Source organism: Schistocerca nitens, chromosome 5, assembly GCF_023898315.1.
Source record: "Schistocerca nitens isolate TAMUIC-IGC-003100 chromosome 5, iqSchNite1.1, whole genome shotgun sequence".
In the NCBI taxonomy this organism is placed as follows: Eukaryota; Metazoa; Arthropoda; class Insecta; order Orthoptera; family Acrididae; genus Schistocerca; species Schistocerca nitens.
The window spans coordinates 780,371,683-780,388,207 of NC_064618.1; the positions used below are offsets into that span (position 1 = coordinate 780,371,683).

Below are 16,525 nucleotides of genomic sequence, written 5' to 3' on the forward strand. Positions count from 1 at the left end.
GTGTCAATGTGTTCTTTTTTCCATTTCCAGGAGTGTAGAACAGTCGTTTTTCGACGCGTTGTCCTCAACTCATACATTCAGTGTTGCCTACATTTATCCTGTAATACCTTGCCACGAACGCCCCGTAACGTTCATACACTCGTAATTTGTATGCTTCCTTGCTGTAGTCATTATCACAGGGAGGTGTGTGTAAGGCCATCGGTGTAATAAAATTAGCGGGCAAGGAAACCGTATGGCAATAACTGAATAAAGGATATTTCTCTAGATCTAATGGACAATATTTACACATTTATCTAGTGGAGCTATGGTAACACAAGATATCTGGAGCGACTTTCTGAACGGCGCTAAAAACAACGTTGAGAATTTACTGATGTTCGCAAGTAATTTTAAAATTTCTAGCCAAATAATTATCACAAAGACCTCGCCTTTTCCGGACTTTCACAATATTTACAGGTATAGATATGGCTCTCGTTTCTGGCGAAAATTCCCTAAATGTTAGAGAAGCGGAGCTTTTCAAGGCCGTTCTGATCGTGCCGATCGCTCTCTATTTCTCTTTGAAGAGTTTATAAAAAGAAAGTGGACTCAGCAGATAATCCTGATCATACTTCAGGCTAATGTAAAGTACAAGGGTTGCCGAGAAAGTAATGCACCGCATTTTTTTCTCTGCCGAAAAACAATGCTACGTACGCGAAACGTTACATATGTGTTATTTGAAGTCTTCTGAGTGAGCACGCCAAGTTTCCGCCACTTCCGACAGAGAGCGTAGCTGCAGGACAGTTTCAAAATGGCGTCTGTAGGTGATGTACGTTACAAGCAATGTGCAGTCATTGAATTTCTCACTGCAGAGAAAGAAACTGAGAGGAATATTAACAAACGCTTGTGCAAAGTCTATGTCGACAGAAATACAGTTAGTCGCTGGGCACGGAGAGTGAGGTTATCAGAAGTTGGTTCGGCGGAGATCCACGATTTGCAGCGGTCGGGAAGACCATCAATGGCTGTCACACCTGACTTGTTGTAGCGAGCTTCCACTTGTTTGGCCCATTAAAGGATGCCATTCGTGGAAGACGTTTTGAGAACAATAAGGAGGTGATTCACACAGTGAAGCACTGGCTCCGCTACCAGGACAAGGATTGGTACCGACGTGGCATACACGCCATTGTTTCATATTGGAGGAAGGCCGCAGAATGGGATGGAGACTACGTCGGAAATTAGGGTGTGTATATAAAACACCACTCTATCGCGTGTATGATTCTCATTACGTTCAATAAAGAATTGTTGAAGAAAAAATGCGGTGCATTACATTCTGGGCAACCCTCGTACATTGTAATGCACCTGATACCAGCAAAATTTATTTCATAATCCATTTTCGCAATATTCACTAACGCCCTGTTGAAAATCAGTGATGGACGAAAGAAGTGAATAAAGAATTACCACGGTCTTTAAATGTGGGTCCAGACTCATGAAAATTAGCATCAGTGTTATTTGTTTTACTGACAGCAATGAAAAAGGTCATAGTTATCTACAATTACTAACGTATATGCTGTTACAAATATTGGGACACAAGCTACTGGGAATAAGGCATTCTACATGGTTCCAGACTGACAAATGTTAAGTTCATTCCCTGCAGGCCATTCGAGAAACTTAAATTGGATTGACCTTAATTAAATAGAAATCTACAATTAAACACTGTCGGCCCCAATGTAGGAAAAGCAAACGCACTCCATCTTCCGGCTACAAGTGGCTCATCGGGACCATCCGACCGCCGTGTCATCATCGGATGAGTATGTGGATAGTAGGGGCGTGTGGTCAGCACACCGCTCTCCCGGTCGTTATTATGGTTTCCTTTCACCGGAGCAGCTACTGTTCGGTCGAGTAGCTGCACAAGTGTCATCACGAGGCTGATTGCACCTCAGCAAATGGCAACAGTGCATGGCGGCCCGAACGCTCACCCATCCAAGTGCTGGCCACGCCCGACAGCGCTTAACTTCGGTGATCTGACGGGAACCGGTGTATCCACTGCGGCAAGGCCGTTGCCCAAATCTTAAATCAGCATGGCCGGACGCGGTATTGAACTGTCGTCCTAACGAATGCTCATCCAGTGTGCTAACCACTGGGCCACCTCGTTCCGTCCGAAATAGGAAATACCTTATACGATGGTTCTGTGCTTTCATCATCATCATCATTTAAGACTGATTATGCCTTTCAGCGTTCAGTCTGGAGCATAGTCCCCCTTATAAAATTCCTCCATGATCCCCTATTCAGTGCTAACATTGGTGTCTCTTCTGATGTTAAGCCTATTACTTCAAAATCATTCTTAACCGAATCCAGGTACCTTCTCCTTGGTCTGCCCCGACTCCTCCTAGCCTCTACTGCTGAACCCATGAGTCTCTTGGGTAACCTTGCTTCTCCCATGCATGTAACATGACCCCACCATCTAAGCCTGTTCGTCCTGACTGCTGCATCTATAGAGTTCATTCCCAGTTTTTCTTCGATTTTTTCATTGTGGACACCCTCCTGCCATTGTTCCCATCTACTAGTACCTGCAATCATCCTAGCTACTTTCATATCCGTAACCTCATCCTTGTTGATAAGGTAACCTGAATCCACCCAGCTTTCGCTCCCATACAACAAAGTTGGTCGAAAGATTGAACGGTGCACAGATAACTTAGTCTTGGTACTGACTTCTTTCTTGCAGAAGAGAGTAGATCGCAGCTGAGCGAGTAGATCGTAGCTGAGCGCTCACTGCATTAGCTTTGCTACACGTCGCTTCCAGTTCTTTCACTATGTTGCCATCCTGTGAGAATATGCATCCTAAGTACTTGAAACCATCCACCTGTTCTAGCTTTGTTTCTCCTATTTGGCACTAAATCCGTTTATATCTCTTTCCAACTGACATTACTTTCGTTTTGGAGATGCTAATCGTCATACCATAGTCCTTACATTTCTGATCTAGCTCTGAAATATTACTTTGCAAACTTTCAATCGAATCTGCCATCACAACTAAGTCATCCGCATATGCAAGACTGCTTATTTTGTGTTCCCATATCTTAATCTCACCCAGCCAGTCTATTGTTTTCAACATATGATCCATAAATAATATGAACAACAGTGGAGACAGGTTGCAGCCTTGTCTTACCCCTGAAACTACTCTGAACCATGAACTTAACTTACCGTCAACTCTAACTGCTGCCTGACTATCCATGTAAAGACCTTTAATTGCTTGCAAAAGTTTGCCTCCTATTCCATAATCTCGTAGAACAGGCAATAACTTCCTCCCAGGAACCCGGTCATATGCCTTTTCTAGATCTATAAAGCATAGATACAATTCCCTGTTCCACTCATAGCACTTCTCCATTATTTGCCGTAAGCTAAAGATCTGGTCCTGACACCCTCTAAGAGGCCTAAACCCACACTGATTTTCATCCAATTGGTCCTCAACTTATACTCGCACTTTCCTTTCAACAATACCTGAGAAGATTTTACCCACAACGCTGATTAAAGAAATACCTCTGTAGTTGTTACAATCTTTTCTTTTTCCATGTTTAAAGATTGGTGTGATTACTGCTTTTGTCCAGTCTGATGGAACCTGTCCCGACTCCCAGGCCATTTCCATTATCCTGTGTAGCCATTTAAGACCTGACATTCCACTTTATTTGATGAGTTCCGACTTAATTTCATCCATCCCAGCTGCTTCATTGCACTGCAATCTATTGACCATTTTCTCCACTTCCTCAAATGTGATCCTATTTCCATCATCATTCCTATCCCATTGTACCTCGAAATCTGAAACATTACTGATCGTATTTTCACCTATATTGAGCAACTCTTCAAAATATTCCCTCCATCTGGCCAAGCAATCCACAGGATTCACCAGCAGTTTTCCTGACCTGTCCAAAACACTTGTCATTTCCTTCTTACCTCAATTTCGAAGACTGCTAATTACACTCCAGAATGGTTTTCCAGCAGCTTGACCCAAAGTCGTCCCAAGATTTCTTCTTGGATGCTGCAATTATCTGTTTGGCTTTGTTTCTTTCTTCAACATAACTTTCTCTGTCTACCTGAGTTCTGTTATGTAGCCATTTTTGATACGCCTTCTTTTTCCTTTTACAGGCTGCCTCGACTGTGTCATTCCACCAAGCTGTTTGCTTCATCCTACCTTTACACACTACTGTTCCAAGACATCCTTTAGCCACTTCTAGTACTGTGTCCCTGTACCTTGTTCATTCCTTTTCCAATGACTGTAATTGACTACATTCAAGTAACTGGTACCTTTCTGAGATCATTGTTATGTACTTGTGCCTGATTTCCTTATCCTGAAGTTTCTCCACTCTTATCCTCCTACATATGGACCTGACCTCCTGCACTTTCGGCCTCACAGTCCCTATTTCACTGCAGATTAAATAATGATCAGTGTCATCAAAGAATCCCCTGAATACACATGTGTCCCTCACAGCCTTCCTGAATTCCTGATCTGTTATTATACAGTCAATGACAGATCTGGTTCCCCTGCCTTCCCAAGTATACCGGTGAATGTTCTTATGTTTAAAAAAAGGAGTTTGTGATTACTAAGCCCATACTGGCACAGAAATCGAAGAGTTGTTTTCCGTTCCTGTTGGCCTCCATATCCTCTCCAAATTTACCCATAACCTTTTCATAGCCTTCTGTTCCATTTCCAATCCTGGCATTAAAATCACCCATGAGCAGAACACTATCCTTGTCCTTTACTCTAACAACTACATCACTGAGTGCCTCATAAAAACTATCCATCTTATCTTGATCTGTCCGTTCACGGTGCGAATATGCTGACACAATCCTAATTTTCTTGCTAGACACTGTCAAATATATCCACATCAATCGTTCGTTTACATACCTTATTGCAACTACGCTGGGTTCCATTTCTTTCCTGATGTAAAGCCCTACACCCCATTGTGCTATTCCTGCTTTGACTCCTGACAGGTAGACCTTGAATTCTCCCACTTCCTCTTCTTTCTCACCCCTTACCCGAATGTCACTAACAGCTAAAACGTCCAGCCCCATCTTACTTGCAGCCTCTGCCAGCTCTACCTTCTTCCCAGAGTAGCCCCCATTGATATTAATAGCTCCCCATCTCATTACCATTTGTTTGCCAAGTCGTATCTTAGGAGTCCCTGGTTTGTCAGTTAGAGGTGGGACTCCGTCACCTCCAAAGGTCCGAGGCATTTTGCTCTGATTGTTGCCAGCATCATATTTAAAGTACCAGGGAAGCAGGTTTCTAGCCTTACTTGTCCCGAGTCCCATTGAGTTTTACCCCTAACGGTTGAGTGACTAACCGGTGGATTTGGTAGTCTTTGGCGTATGAGCACAAAGGTGACCACGCCTCAGAATATGTCCGAGATGCCCAGCCTTATTCCAAAGTAACTGGTATCCCGACTGTCGGGACCACTTACGTGACCAATCATACGTTGCCCGTGGTTCATGAACTAGGACATGACTACAGGAACCCACACCATGAACCATGTGCTTTCATTAATCTGTATGAAATTCTACTTGTATCTCAATCAGCGAGCGGCTACCGAGCACTGTGGCGGTGTTCTTCATTAGAGCATTGTTCGGCGACAACACAACATTTCGATGTATAACTAGTAGGAAGACGAAGTGTGACTGACGAGTGTAGCCAAGGAGTTTGTTACTGCTTACAGCCTGCAGCTCGATGGTGAGGAGGTGGTGGACCACGGATAACTACAGCAGAAAATGACCATTATGTTGTGCAACATGCAAGGAGTGACCCACGGCAAGCAGCAAGCGCGATTACAACCACTTTTAGCAGGACTGCAACGCACACAACCTCACGCTCCAAGGTGGCACGACCAGCCCAGGGGGTGGTCACTTTGCATGACGACCAGTATGTTGTGTTCCCTTGATACCTGCACTTCGCCGCCACCGTCTACGATGGTGCCAAGAGAATAGGGGCAGGATGAACGAGGAGTTGGGTCGCGCGCTCGTCTCAAATGATATCATATTCAGTGTGAGTAGCGATTCTAGACCTACTCTGATATCACGATGGGAAAACGTAATACATCCAGGAATATTGTCAACCACTATGGAAATTTAATCACTGTTTGCGAATTCTTGGACATCCGCTGGTATTATATATACACTGAAGAGCGAAAGAAGTACGCCTGCCTAATGTCGTGTAAGGCCCGCGCGAGCACGCAGAACTGCCGCAGCATGACGTGGCGTGGACTCGACTAAAGTCTTAAGTAGTGCTGGAGGGAACTAACATCATGAATCCTGCAGGGCTGTCTATAAATCCGTAAGAGTACGAGGAGGTAATGATCTCTTCTGAACAGCACGTTGTAAGGCATCCCAGACACTCTCAATAATGATCATGTCTGGGGAGTTTGGTAGCCAGTGGAAGTGTTTGAACTCAGAAGACTGTGCCTGGAGCCACTCTGTACCAATCCTGGACGTTTGGGGTATCGCATTGTCCAGCTGGAATTGCCCAAGTCCGTCAAATGCACAATGGAGATAAATGGTTGGTTCAAATGGTTCAAATGGCTCTGAGCACTATGGGACTCAACTGCTGAGGTCATTAGTCCCCTAGAACTTAGAACTAGTTAAACCTAACTAACCTAAGGACATCACAAACATCCATGCCCGAGGCAGGATTCGAACCTGCGACCGTAGCGGTCCTGCGGTTCCAGACTTCAGCGCCTTTAACCGCACGACCACTTCGGCCGGCAGGGGAGATAAATGGATGCGAGTGATCCGACATGAAGCTTACGTACGTGTCACCTGTCACTGTCGTATCTAGACGTACTAGGGGTCCCATACCACTCCATCTGCACACGCCCCACTCGATTACAGAGCCTGCACCAGCTTGAACAGTCCCCTGCTGACATACATTGCCCACGGACTCATGAGGTTGTCTCCATAGCCGTACACGTCTATCCGCTCTGTACAATTTGAAACGAGACTCGTCCGACTAGGGAACATGTTTCCAGTCATCAACAGTCCAACGTCGGTGTTGACCGGCCCAGGCGAAGCGTAAAGCCGGCCGGAGTGGCCGTGCGCTTCTAGGTGCTACAGTCTGGAGCCGAGCGACCGCTACGGTCGCAGGTTCGAATCCCGCCTCGGGCATGGATGTGTGTGATGTTAGGTTTAATTAGTACTAAGTTCTAGGCGACTGATGACCTCAGAAGTTAAGTCGCATAGTGCTCAGATCCATTTGAGCCATTCGAGGCGTAAAGCTTTGTGTCCTGCAATCATCAAGAATACACGAATGCGCCTTCTGCTCCGAAAGCCCATATCGATGATGTTTCGTTGAATGGTTCGCACGTTGACACTTGGCTCAAATGGCTCTGAGCACTATGGGACCCAACATCTTAGGTCATAAGTCCCCTAGAACTTAGAACTACCTAAACCTAACTAACCTAAGGACATCACACACACCCATGCCCGAGGCAGGATTCGAACCTGCGACCGTAGCAGTCCCGCGGTTCCGGACTGCAGCGCCAGAACCGCTAGACCACCGCGGCCGGCCGTTGACACTTGTTGATGGCCCACAATTGAAGTCTGCAGCAATTTGCGAAAGGGTTGCACTTCTGCCACGTCGAACGGTTCTCGTCACTCGTCGTTGGTCCCGTTAAAACTCATTTAAATCTTGATAACCTGCTATTGTAGCAGCGGTAACCGATCTAACAACTGTGCCAGACACTTGTGTTATGTAGGTGTTGCCGACCGCAGCACCGTGTTCTGCCTGTTTACATACCTCTTCATTTGAATACGCATGTTTGTGTCACTTTCTTTGGTGCCTCTTTGTAGATAAACTGCGTAATTGTGACACTTGAAAGTTGGTGCCGGACTGGGGCTCGAACCCGGATTTTCGGCTTATCGGGAGCAGTCACCTCATTTTTTTTTCAGAAAGTTTTGTATAGGGGAAAATATAAATAATGTTATATATTATGTGTGATGGCCTCCAAAATAAAAAACAATAAAGATCAATATATTACACTTTCTAGGCGAAAGGTAATAAAAATTGCGTACTGCAGTAGAACAAGAGATTTTCTTCCGCAACAGGGAAAATGAAACTACAAGGACAGAAGACCAATGTTACTCGCCCTGCCACAGAAACTCCTTACTGACCTTGTGGCAAAATTTGAGCACATAGCAGAGCGTGCATTCCTGTCCGTGGTTATTGCGTGCCCTGTTGAGAACCGAGAACCACCTTTTGTGATGTGCGGAGGACCATCGTCAATCGCGCTGACATAAGTGGAATTACTATCTTTGAATAAAAGTGTCATACCTGTGTGTCCCATTGCGTATTTCTTTCATTTACCTTCTGTACTATATGGCAGCAGTTCTTTCTATGCATGGTCCAGGTTTCATCGAGCCATATTCCTTGGCAGTGGCCGTGGCATTGACACATTAAGTGAAAGGTGCTTTCATTCGTAAGTTTTGGACATCTGTGTATTTACTCTGGCTGCATATTAACTTATGGCTGTCTCAGTAGCCCTACCCTTTAGTTTCAAGTGTCAGCAACTAAATCGTGGTGTCATAGCAAAAATAAAATTTAGGTTAAAATTAGTTTAACCAAATTTACAAAGAGACAGGGGCGAAAATTTAATTTTCAAGACGATTAAATATTTGACATTTGGTACAGCCGCCGGTATGGCAAAGGGGTATGAATCCGACGGCATTACTGGTGGTACGGGAGAGGAAGAATTTCTTTAATGCAGTCCCGGCGGCACTGCGACATGATTTAGGAGCTTCCTAGAGGGCACGGGGGTTGCAGTGCAGGCTCTCGCGTTGCAGGCAGAGGAAGCCACGCTAGCGCTGCAGGGGAAGTTTTGCATCAGCGCACAATCCAGGCCCTGCGGACAAAGAATAACAGATGGCTGCGTCGTGGGGGATGCATTTTCCAATATCTGCGTGTTGCACGGGAGGGAAATTCTCGATGTCGTGCCGACCATGAATCTCCTCAAGTCGGAACTCCTCCGACCGCTTCGCCCAGCGGGCTGCTTCCGCTTGGGGAACCATGCGTGGGCTACATACGGAGGGTCGTGTGCAGGTAAACTGGCCGGGTTTCATTACTTTGCAGCGCTAAGGAGTGTACGTTTGCAGGCCACTATGTGGTTATCGTCGACAACGGAGATAGTGATCTGGTCACGTTAACAACATGGTCAAACATAGGCAAATGACAACAATTTTTTAATCCAAATCTTTGCGCAGGACACTGTACATTGCATAAACGATTTCCTTTCCCGATTGGAGCAAGTAAAAAATGAATATCTACATCTATATATACTGTACATGTTCCTCTAAATGTATATTCTCCAAGTGTATAGAAGAGTATACTTACAAGGAGACCCCCCATACTGTGAATTACGGATTTTGATGCGTTTCAAATATGTTGTAGAGGCACTTGCCCTGAGTACCTGGCTATCCGGTTTTTTAGCGACGGGCCTTAGTTTTTGAGAAAATCGATTTTGAAGTTTATTGCCTGCTTTATATACCCGTACATTACTTACATTTCGAGCAAGTCAGCGCAGCGCAGCGGTTAAGGTTCACGGCTACCGCGCTGGAGGTGCCGCGTTCGAACCCTGCTCGTGTAATTGCCCATTATCGTCCCCTCTCCAGTGAATACCCTTAGCCATAACGGGAACCCCAGCTCCTAGGCCAATGAGATGCCAGTTGCATTACTTTACATTCGCATCTAACTACAGCGACAGTGGCCCGCAAAGCGTTTCTAGTGCCGTGGGTTAGAGAAATTCCGTAAAATGGAAGAACCAAGTGTTTCTGCTGTAGTGCAGACAAAAGAAGATCCACAAGTAGAGGAGTTGAACGAAGAATCAAAAGGCGAAATCACAAATACCATTAAATAAGACTAAAATCTACTCCGTGATTTGAATCTCGTAACGAATACACCGCCTAGGGTGATCTCTGCCAATTCCGTTGCAATTGGCGATGAGATATGCATCGCCATACAGCATCTCTTGGCCGAAAGACAGATCATTATTGATGAAGAATTGATATATTTCAGCGATCCACAAACGGAATGAATATTTGAAAAAAAATTATAATTTCGCACACCTTACACTGTTTGTTGATATTCTTTCAAATAAAATTGAATAATTCGGTCGATTTTGAAAAAAAAATTACATGAGGAGGATTGAAACACAGTACCTCTAACTCAGTAAACCTTTACCGCTGCGCTACGCTGACTTGCTCGAAATGTACGTGATGTTACTGGTATACAAAGCGCGCAATGAACTTCAAAATCGATTTTCTCAAAAACCAAGACCTGTTGCTATAAACCCGGATAGCCAGGTACTCAGGGAAAGTGCCTCTACATCATATTTGAAGCCCATCAAAATCCGTGATTTACAGTATGGAGGGTCCCCTTGTTAGTGTTGTAGCACTTACTGCTTTCCTTCGCGTTTCAGTTGCTTATGGAACGCGTGAAGAATGATTGCATAAATGACTCTCAACTGAGGTGCCCACTTTAGAAAGTGTGGGCAAGTAAACATGGTGTTGCTACGAGCGCCATCTCGTAGCAACACCGTGTTTACTTGCCCCAACTTTCTAACGTGGGCACCTCTGTTTTGTAGCAATCCGTGTTCACTGAGGTACGAGCTGCCCTTAGCGGCTCGCCATCTTATCTTATTTACAACTTTCGTGACGTCTCCTTTCCGGCTTAGATTTTTTTTTTTTTTTGAATATAACTTGTAAGTACTGCATCTCTTTCCAGTCAGTACACACTTTAGTTTATTAATGTCTTATATACCTATTATGTTTTAGAACAGTTAGTTTAATTCTGAAGACGACGCTCATAGTAGCGTCGAAACCGGGTCAGTTTTTACTTAATATTTGTGACCGAGGGCATATTTGTTCTAATATATTTCTTTTACTGTTTTTCACATCTTTAATGCAGCAATTCCGCCTTGGCTGCCTCGCATTTCGTAGTTATTTCATTCCTAAGAGATTTATATTGGTGTATTCCTACTTCCCCCGGTACATTTTTCTGTTTCCTTCTTTAGTCGATCAGTTGAAGTATTTTACCTGTTACGAAGATTTCCTCCTTTCAGTGAAATCTTCATTAAGAGCACTTACTTCACCCTGTCGATGAAAGAAGGTACAAAAATGATTAGGAATAGTCAGCAATATAGCAATATAAAATTTACTTGAATTATTTGTCTTCTCCCTTCATTGCTCTAGGGCAAATATCACAGTCTATGGCTTTTATAGCTGGCGCAACTACTCAAGGAAAATGATGGGTGTTGTTAAGCGATTAATTGTTGTTAAATTGTGACACTGAATGAGAACAAAAGTAGTAGCAGGAATGCTCGCAAGCAGTAAAGAGAGAGAATCGTCAAATGTATTGTACACGCCCACAGTCTAAATTTTGGGGGATAGGTTACTCTTTCAAAACTTAGTCAGCAACAATTAGTGATTTCCCAAGTCTGTAAAGATTTGCACTTTCGGACAGTCTGCCTCTGTTTCTACTGCAGTATTGTCTTGTTACACGGGTAAGTTAGTTTTTTTAGTTTAATGGTTTATCGTTTGAGTCGCAGTTCGCCTTATGTTTAAGCAAGCCCACACATATAGAGGGTGTCCCAGCTATCTTGTCCACCCAAAATATCTCTGGAACAATACCAGATATAGGAAAACGACTTTCACCGGTATCAATGTAGGGCTGGGGCACATGAATGTACTTATTTGGAAACATTCTAAAACGAAAGCATATGTGTTTTTTAACACAAACTTATGTTTTTTTTTAAATGGACCTCCTATATTTTTTCTTCAGCAATCCATAGCATGACAAAGCACATACACAATGGCGTTGATTGCATTGCAATATTCCCATTACATCCCGAGATATTAAAACGCGAATTTGACGTGTGAAACACCCGACATGCGCTGCTAGCGCACGTGTTGAGGTTCAGGCGTGAACCCCATGCTGCCCGTAATCGCGATGTGATTGACATGCGTAATCACACTTCCATACTTATCAAGAGGTCCGAAACGAATAATACTGTCTGCTGCGCGATTACGGGCAGCATGGTGTTCACGCCTGAGCCTCAGGACGTGCGCTAGCAGCGCACGTCGGGTGTTTCAAGCGTCAACTTCGCGTCTCAATATCTCGGGATGTAATGGGAATATTGCGATGCAATCAACGCCATTGTGTATGTGCTTTGTCATGCTATGGATTGCTGAAGAAAAAATATATGAGGTCCATTTATAAAAAAAAACATAAGTTTGTGTTAAAAAACACATATGCTTTCGTTTTAGAATGTTTCCAAATAAGTACATTCATGGGCCCCAGCCCTACATTGATACCGGTGAAAGTGGTTTTCCAATAGCTGTTATTGTTCCAGAGATATTTTGGGTGGACAAGATAGCTGGGACACCCTGTATATCTATCAATATTTTCAATCTATCCGTGGGAAAATGATTTAGTGATTCCACTGACGCCGACTAGTGGTCATATTTCGCGTTGAATCGCTGTATCATTGTGGTTACTGGCATCTAATCCGAAGCAGCCAGAACGCATTGAAGATGCCCCGCCCCCCCCCCCCCCCCCCCCCCAAACCTGCATCAGCGCATCTAGCTGCTTTTCGCCGATGTATCAGTTAGAACTGCTGCCTAATGAACAAAATTCTAGCATGGGGTGAGCCGTGACGCCATTGAGTTAGTAGACTGTTCTGTCTCGCGCCAGTAGCTCAGGGGTAGTATCGACTATCTCTCTTGCGCCGCGGGGTATAGCCGCACGATCTGAGGCGCCTTGTCACTCTCCGAGCGGCTGCCCCCGTCGGAGGTTCGAGCGCTCCGTCGGGCGTGGGTATGTGTGTGCTGTCCTTAGCATAAGTTAGTTTAATTAGTGTGTAAGCGTAGGGACCGATGACCTCAGCAGTTTGGTCCATAGAACCTTGCTACAAAATTCCAAATTTTTATCCCCCTTGCGGCCCCATTGCCAATATCTGGTATCCGTGGGTTGTGTCCTCAGAAGGTCTTTGCTTGCGAGAGGACGAGGCACCAAGTTTGGTGATTGGCGGTAGCGTCGCGACAGGAGGCGATCACGATATCCGAGCGGCCGAAGTCACGAGCTGCGCAAGGAGGGCCTGCACAGGATAAACGTACCGCAGTACCGTCACCGGGATCAGCGTCGACTACAAGCAACATGCCGACATCCCGTCAGTCAATTGGCAATATTCGTGTCGGACGACCACTCGTGGCCTGGCTGCCCCCTTCTACCTGGCTGTCGTCGGCCCTACTCCCAAGGGAACCTCCCCATCGCACCCCCCTCAGATTTCGTTATAAGCTGGCACAGTCGATAGGCCTTGAAAAACTGAACACAGATCAATCGAGAAAACAGGAAGAAGTTGTGTGAAACTATGAAAAAAATAAGCAAAATATACATACTGAGAAGTCCGTGGCAAGATAGGCAACTTCAACGACAGTATGAGCTCAGTAGCGCCGTGGTCCCGTGGTTAGCGTGAGTAGCTGCGGAGCGAGAGGTCCTTGGTTCAAGTCTTCCCTCGAGAGAAAAGTTTAATTTTTTATTTTCAGACAATTATTATCTGACAAACTCTTATGTTTTCATCACTTTTTGGGAGTGATTACCACATACACAAGAAAACCTAAATCAGGCAAGGTAGAAGAATCATTTTACCCATTCGCCAAGTGTGCGAGCTAGGTGGGTCGACAACATATTCCTGTCATGTGATGCACATGCCGTCACCAGTTTCGTATAGAATATATCAGACGTGTTTTCCTGTCGAGGAATCGGTTGACCTGTGACCTTGCGATCAAATGTTTTCGGTTCCCATTGGAGAGGCACGTACTTTCGTCTACTAATCGCACGGTTTTGCTGTGCGGTCGCAAAACACAGACACTAAACTTATTACAGTGAACAGAGACGTCAATGAACGAACGGACGGATCATAACTTCGCGAAAATAAAAAAAAATTAAAATTTTCATCCGAGCGAATACTTGAACTAATGACCCCTCGTTCCGCAGCTGCTCACTCTAACCACGGGACCACGGCGCTCCTGTGCTCACATGGTCCTCAGTGTTGTCTATCATTCCCCTGGACTACTCAGTTTGTATATTTTGCATATTTTTTTCATAGTTCCACACAACTTCTTCCTGTTTTCTTCATTGATCTGTGTTCAGTTTTTCAAGGCCTATCCACTGTGCCAACCTATAACTAAATTTGAGGGGGCTGCGATGGGGAGGTTCCCTTGTCAGTAACCCCGCCGCGACGCACCGTGGATCCATGGAACTGCTTGCTGATAAAGGGGAGTAACACTCTGTAATCCTCGTGGTGATTTGTGTTCATGTCTAGCTGACCTCTTAATTATATCTGGTTTGTACCCGACCCTTAGAGTTTTACTCGGTCCTTTCTTTGGTCGTAAATATAGCCCGTAGTATTGTACTGGACACTAGTTGTAGTTTGAAAATTTGTTCCGACATTAAATTGCCTTCCATTTCTGGTTTATACCCGATCATTAATGTTTTAATGAATCAGCTCCTGGTCGTAAATACAGTCGAAACAGTTGTATCAAGGCACAAGTTGCCGTTAAAGAAACAGGGGTCTTGTGGTTAGACTTAGATGGAAACCGGTTCAATTCCTTGATTGAAAATGCATTAGTTATAATCTGAACAACCTGTTGTACTAAGCTGTGCGTTGCTGTCATTATTGGTGTATTTTTAACTGGATCTTGTGGTTCCGCTGAGTGAGTTCTGTTGTAGTAGTGTTCATACGTAATGTTTTAAAACGTTCCTTTATAACTGAGAATCAGTTTAACTTTTGAAATATTAACAACCAACTATCACAAGGGCTTTAGTCAGAACAAGATTGTAACGCCTTGGTGGCTGATTGAAATTAAGAGGTTGTTTGCTTTGAAGCAAGCATTATCATTGTCATAATTGTTTCTTAATCTATTAACCTTTAAACACAGGTGCGCATCTTAACAATGAACATTTCGACATACAGCTTCCAAATTAAAAGTTACGTCGTCTGTTTGAGTAACTGAAACACTCTCGTCATCAATGGTGCTTATATAGTTTTCATGTGCTGCAGGAGGGCATTTAGCAAGACAGACTGTCTCCAGCGCCGTGGTAAACACCGCTGTTTCACTCGATAACTGGCGGGCCACACGTCTGGCCGTCTTGTAATTATTGTCCTATTGTTCTTGTTCAGATTTCTCTTACAACAGCTTATTCATTTCACAGATTTGTTGATTTTGTAAATAAAAACAAAATTTATGAATATATATTGTTAAATAAACAGGTTGTGTTTTCATTGGTGGGTCCTCCCTTCCACGTTTTTCTTAATTCCAGTAAATATCAAGTCTCATGGGCAATATTAGACCACTGTGCCATTAGACTGAATAGTTTATAACAAACGGGACCTAGCAAGACATTTTCAGTCGAAAGAAAATTTCAGACACACACAGTTTTATCCAAGCATTTAGACCTTGGTCTTCCTGTATTGTTGTTCCCTCTTAGTTCTTGTATATATTGTATATCAACCATCTTTTGTATAGCATGTCCTGATCTTCCTTCAGTTTTACTTCCATTATCAACAGCAACGTAAGAACTGCCTCTCTTGTGCCTCTACCTTTCCTAAAGCCAAACTTCTATATATTATTGATACCACAAATTTGTATGAGCTGTTAAGCTCACTATCCGATCGTTCATCCACTGCCCTTGATATCTTTGGAACGATGTGAATGATGATTTTACAGAAGTCTCTTCGTTCTTCACACTCCCATACATTCTACACACTAAAGAGAACAGTCGTTTCGTTTCCATCTGATTTTCAAAATACCGATGACATGTTATTCATCCTTTCCGTTTTATCTGATTTTAAGGCTTCCAAATCTATTTAAGTCCCGATTCCAATACTGAATCCTCATGTCATCCCTATCGAGACCTGTTTCTTCTTCTATCGCTTCATCAGACAAGCCTACCGCTCATACAGACCTTCAATGTACTCTTTCCACCTATCAGCTCTCTCCTCTGCATTTAACGGTGGAATTCCCATTGCCCTTTTAACATAACATACCTCGCTTTTAATTTCACTGAAGGTTGGTTTTAATGTTCTGTATGCTGAGTCTTTCCTTCTGACAATCACTTATTTTTCGATTTCTTCGCAGTTTTTATTCAGCCCTTGCGTCTTACCTTCATGCAGTTCCTGTTTACATATTTGTTAAGTGACTTGTATTTCTGTATTCCTGAATTTCCCTGAACATTTTTGTGTTTCCTTCTTTCGTCAAAGTATTTCTTCTGTTAACCCTGGTTTCTGTCTTATACCTACGTTTTTCTTTCCGGCGATCTGAGATTACCGCTTTTAGAGACGTCCATTTCTCTTCAAATGAATTGCCCACTGCGCTCTTAATTATCGCAGTATACAGCTTAGCCCGTCTGGCAAGCCGCGTGGTCTAAAGCGCTGCTTCCAGAGAGGGAAGGCGTGCCGGTCCTCGGCACGAATCCGCCCGGCGGATTAGTGTCGAGGTCCGGTGTGCCGGCCAGTCTGTG

The 16,525-nt window shown here is 44.1% G+C and overlaps 1 pseudogene; it reads right to left on the reverse strand.

Moving 5' to 3' along the window:
- Positions 1–1,917: 1,917 nt before the first annotated feature.
- LOC126261151 (5S ribosomal RNA) lies at positions 1,918–2,035 on the reverse strand (annotated as a pseudogene).
- Between the last annotated feature and the right edge of the window lie 14,490 nt (positions 2,036–16,525).